The sequence below is a fragment of the Vombatus ursinus genome, unplaced genomic scaffold (assembly GCF_900497805.2).
Source record: "Vombatus ursinus unplaced genomic scaffold, bare-nosed wombat genome assembly UNPS02014852.1, whole genome shotgun sequence".
Classification (NCBI taxonomy): domain Eukaryota; kingdom Metazoa; phylum Chordata; class Mammalia; order Diprotodontia; family Vombatidae; genus Vombatus; species Vombatus ursinus.
The window spans coordinates 13,399,751-13,405,757 of record NW_020954630.1 but is presented as its reverse complement, the minus strand read 5'-3'; positions in this window follow the sequence as shown (position 1 = coordinate 13,405,757).

Sequence of the window (6,007 nt, the reverse complement as noted above, 5' to 3'; positions counted from 1 at the left end):
CTTAAGTGGTGCCCCCCAGAGGCCCACCTCCGCATTGCGACTGCGGGGGGTGGGGGGAGAGGGCCTTCCAGGAGTTAAGGGCAAGGGTGCCGCGCCCCCCACCCCGAACCCTCACCGAACCCAGAGTTAGCAGGAGTGGCTCCGCTGGCCTGCCTGACGCGAATTTAAATTCAGCAGAAGATAGAGACTTTTTATATGCACCACTCTAAAAACACAAAGTTTGGAGGAGGGAAAAAGATTCCCCAAGAAGCTTACATCCAGTTCTGGGGGAGAGGAGGAGCACCATAATAAAACTCTTAAAAAAAAAATAGCCATAATTTCATCAGTATACCGAGTGCGCCTGGAGAGGAACTTAAGCCACTTGGATCCGCCTTCCTTTGTGGCTCAGGTATCTTAATGAGCTGCCCGGGACTTCTGAGAGATGAAATAATTTACTTAGTATTTACATAGTCACACGATGTGGTCAGTGGCAGGACTGGAACTCAGGTGTTCCTGACTCATGCCAGCCCCCTTCAATCTCCTGGGCCTCTACTGCCTCTCACAAGTGAAATAACCTGGATAAACATAATTAAAATAGGAATAGAACCAAAGAGAAATGCAAATTTGTTCTGGAATATAGGGAAATTTGGGAGGGAGAAAACTTAAGCAGGAAAGCGAAGCAAATTAGCAAATCAAAGCAATTTAGAAGAGGAGCTCAGAGCTAGGTCTTGAAGCACATAAGTTTGGGACTATATACATACATATATATAAAATATACACATATACATAGATAGACTTGGGAAGAGAAAAAACTAAGCTAAGAAGATCAAGGAAACAGAACAGGAGATTTTTAAACCCTAGAGATAGATACAGAGAAAGATAAATAGGACATTTAAGGGGTACTTAACATGGAATTAAACTGAGTTAATTGTAGATGTGGAGGACAGACTTGCTCGTAAGGCTTGTAACACTTGAAGGTGGCAAAGCTTAGAATGATGCTGAGGAGGAACTAGTTGTCCAATTTGGCTTGAATGGACTCTTCATGCCCGTGCTGCTCTAGGTTTATGATTCTAAGAAACTGAAATTGAAAATGGAATGACAGGTAATAGTCCCCAGAGAAGAGAGAAGACAATCAGATTAAGGGCATTCCTCTATGGAGGAATGAGTGGATGTGTAAAGACATAGAGGTTTTGAGATATGGAGGAAGGAAGATAATAAAGCTCATGATCTGTGTTCTCAACTGAGTAGGAGACAAAAATCATGTGGAAAAAGGGGAAGAATGGGACTTGAGAGATGAAGGTTTGAAACAACCACAGTGGGGAGTATGACCAGTTAAAGATATATATGAATTTGTATTGGACCCAATCACGGGGGTGGGGTGTTGCAGGAAGGAAGGGAGCTTGTAGTTGAAGGAATCAAGGAAGGCTTCATGGAAAAGGTAGTACTTGAGCTGCATCTTGGAGGAAGAAGAGGATTGTTTGGTGAGGGGGGATTGCGTTCCAGGCACCAGGGATAACCAGTGCAGGTGCTAGACCAGGGGTGGGGAGCCTGAGGCCTGGAGGCCAAACTTCATAGAACAAATCCCCTTAATAAAAGATTTTGTTCTGTAAAACTTGGACTCAGTCAAAAGCCTGCTAGATTGTAGAAGGCAGGAAGGAAAATAATGTATAATGAAATTGGGAAGATAGGTTCGGGCCAAGTTGTGAAGGAAGAGTGTTAAAAAGCTATGGGTATGCATAATGCAAGGATGTTTAAGAAACTGGTTAGGGTCTTTAAGAAGCTTGCAATCTAGTGAAAAATAAATATGTGCATGCTAAATAACTATGTAGACTGCTAGCCAGTAAATGTCCCATGATTAGTTTGGACAAATACTATAGGAGGCAAGTAGAGGGAAAATCTCTGGGTCTTAGAGTTAGAAGAGCTGCCTTGGCCTTGACGTTGGTTCTGGTACTCTAAGTCATTTAACCTTGCTAAGCTTCAATATTCTTATTATGAGGCTAATAGCAATTGCCTTCTTTACAGGGTTGTTTGAAAAGAACTTTGTAAACCTTAAACTTGTGAATTACATATGAATTATTGAAATGTTTAATAGTAGTTCAGAGGAAGGAAAAGATCACTTCCATTTGAGTTAATGAGTAGACTTTTTTGAGAGATGACAAAATTTAGGTGGGCATTGGAAGATGAGTTATATTACAGTGGGGCAGCATTCCAGGAAGAGAAAATGGGGTAACTAAAGGTGAAGAGATAGAAAGGCAAACGGCTTGCTCCAAGAGCAGTCGACAAACCAGTTTAGCTGAGGAAAATGTTTGCATAGAGGAGTACTAGATGATAATCTTGAAAAGGTGTATTAGGAGAAGATTGTGGAATACCTCAAAAGCCAGATATTAGAGTTTGGAATTTCGGAGTCATTGAAACTACTTAAGCAGAGGAATTATGTGTTCAAAATAATGTTTTAACAAAATTCCAATGGCAGCAATATGTAAAGTATTAAGGGTCTGAACTAGGATGGTAGCAGTGAAAATGGAGAGGACAAATGTGAGAGACATTAATCTTCCAGTGTACGGGTGGAAGTGGGGCTAAATCTTAGTGATCACATTTCAGAGCAATGGTTGAAAATAAACTGGCTTTAGAAGTTGACTAGAATCACACAACCTCTATTTTACAGTTAAGAAAACTGAGGCCTCGAAATGGATGTCCAATTGACATCTTAAACTCAACATGTACAAAATGAAACTCATCATCTTTCCCCCTAACCTGTTCCCCCTCTCCTCTCCTCCACCTTCCCTATTACTATTGAGAGTAACACCATCCTCGCAGGTCCTCATGTTCAAAACCTAGGAGTCACCCTGAATTCCTGGCCACCACCCCTATACCCAATCTATTGCCAAGGCCTGTCAATTTCACCTTTGCAACATCTTTCATATATGCCCCTTCTCTCCTCTTGACACCGCTACCACTCAAGTTCACTCATGCCTGGGTTATTATAATGGCCTGGTGGTGGGCTGGCCTGCCTCAAGTCTCTTCTCTTTCCAGTCCATCCTCCATTCAGTCACTAAAGTGATTTTCCCAAAGTGTAGGTCCAGTCATCTCTGTCTCTCTCTGTCTCTCTCTGTCTCTCTCTCTGTGTCTCTCTCTGTGACTCTCTGTCTCTTTCTGTCTCTGTCTCTCTGTCTCTCTGTCTCTCTCTCTCACACACACACACACACACACACACACACACACACCCCACCGCACCCCCATTCAAGAAACTCCAGTAGCTCCCTATTACTCTGAGATCAAATGCAAAATGCTTTGTTTAGCATTCAAAACTTTTTATAACCTAACCTCTTCCTACCTTTCCAGTCTTCTTACACCTTACTCCCTGGATGAATGCTCTTTAATCCAGTGACACTGGCCTCCTGGCTGGACCAGGAACAAGACATTCCACCTGTCTATTCTGGGTATTTTCTTTGGCTGTCCCCCCTACCTGGAATGGTCTTCTTCTTCCACTCCAATTGCTGACTTCCCTGGCTTCTGTTAAATCTCAACTAAAATCTTGTTATTTGCTGGAAGCCTTCCCCAACCTCTCTTAATTCTAGTGCCTTCCATCTGTTAATTATTTCCTGCTTACCCTGTATATAGCTTGTTTGTACATATTTGTTTGTATGTTGTCTCTTCCGTTACATTGTAAGCTTCTTGAGGGCAAGACTGTCTTTTGCCTCTTTTTTGTATCCCCAGTGCTTAGCACAGTGCTGGCACATAGTAGGCCTTTAATAAATATTTATTGCTTGAGGGATTGATAAGTGCCAGGCACTGTGTATGTATACAAAGGTGAAACAGTCCCTGCCCTTAAGCAGCTTGCATTCTACTAAACAAAAGAAAAGAATAGATTCCCCTGTCCATTTTTCTACATCTGTCATCTAGAAGCAGATACACACACACACACACACACACACACACACCACCACCACCACCACCACCACCTGGAGAACAATTTTCCAAAACAACATGTAAGGAGGAGGCAGGGAGAGGAAAGGGGCAGGGTGTGGGGCGGGGTGTGGAGCAGGACTCTGTCCACAGGAGCACTTGTTTTATATTGGTCCTACAGGTAGAAAGGCAGAAATGTAACAAGCAGGCTTGGAAAACAACCAGTTTTAGAGAAGAAAAGGGGAATGGAAAGGAAGGACTGATCAGGTTGCAGGTGCAATCTCTGCATAAGCTACTAGATGGTACTTCAAGCATAACCAGCTCCAACTCCCTCCCTTTGTAAATGCACAAAGGGAACATAGGCATTCCAAAACCCAGTCCCCTTTCAGGCTCTTATGCACATATTCTTTTCAAAGAGTGTTCATCTGGCTTCCAAAGGTCCCAATGCCCTAGCCTGGGTTTCTGTCTTTAGTATGAAGATTCTAATCAGTAATTAATGATTTATCAAAGTAGCTCTGTTCCAATTCTGTTGAGAGTCTCATATTCCCAATTTTGTGCAACCCTAAAGGATTAATCATATATAGATTACAGTACATTTTACAGAATGAAATACAAAGGGAAAGGTACTACATTAATTCTCCACAGTAGCTGGGCTTTGGTGAGGTCCATATATTAAATTCCCTTAATGATTCCTTTGGGCCTAGTTAATCATGAATGATCAGAATTACTTTTTAGGGAAGTACTCTCAAGCTTTAAAATATCTTGGGAGACGGCTCTTATAATAACAACTTTCATACTCAAGAAGATTACATTCTAGTGGGGGAGACAACATGCAAATAACTATGTACATACAAAATAGAAGGAGGAGTATGAAAAGGAGAGTCATTAGCAGCTGAGATGGCACTGATAGTGTTCTTGATGCAGCTGGAGGAATTCCACTGGCAAGCCAGGAGTTGAGTTATTGTTATAAAAGCCAGCAGTGGAGAGCAGAATGTACGTGAAATGATTCCCTCCATGAGATTTTAAAGCTTGAGAGTACTTCCCTGAGAAGTTCTTAGCCCAGTACCTGGTCTATGGTAAATGCTTAGTGAATGATGATTTATTGATTGATTTCTATCTCCTCCCAAAGTTCTATAGCATTTTTCTTATGTATCTTTCTTCTGGCATTATTTCCTTTAAAACACACAGACTCTTCTCTTACACTAGCACCACATTAGACACTATTTCAAGATGGAAACAGTATAGGGGAATGCAGAGGAGAAGAAAAATCTGGCCTAGTGAAGGTTATAAACATATCAATAGATACAAAATAATTTTTCTGACATCCTCTGAGCCTGGAATAATATTTCATGAAATAGCTAATAGTAACATTTGGGCATATGCAAGTAGATATATCCTATATGCAAATGGAGATAAAGAATTGAAAGGGAAAAGTAATAGAGCAGGTGTTTATATTCCTTCTCCAACATCCATATATTTGGCAGTCATATATAAGTCATGTAAAAAAGTAGAACCCTGAGGGAATGATTGAAAAGGACCTTAGAATGACGCTGTTATTACCCAAACATCATATTCCCTCCTCTTCCTTCTACAGGCAAATTTCTGGAACTGGTGATCTATACATATTGTTTCCATTTCCCCAACAACAGTTCAGCAAGTGAATATTTAGGACTTAAACAGTATACTGTATTAGGTGTACTTTCTTTTAATCTCTTTGATTTTTTTTCCATTCAGCCCACCGAAACAGTATTCTCAGGTCACTGCTGACTTCCTAATTGCTCAGTTCAGTGTCCTTTTCTCAGTACCCTTTTACCTTGCCCTTTCTGCAACATATAACACTGTTGATTACCTCCATCTCTTTGAAATTCTCTTTTCTCCTAATTTCTGTGACATTGCACCCTCCGGGTTTATACTTCTACCTCTCTAACTGCTGCTGTTTACTGTCTAGTTTTCTAAAATTTGAGCATTGCCCTAGATTCTTTACTCTGCCTTTTGTATTTCTGTTTCTAAACTCTCTCCTTTGTACATCTCATCCCCCTCTGATAGCCTTGAATATCAGTTCTGTGCTGAGCTACATCACAATCCTTGAGCTCTTTCTCTACTTCCAATCTAACATTTCTAA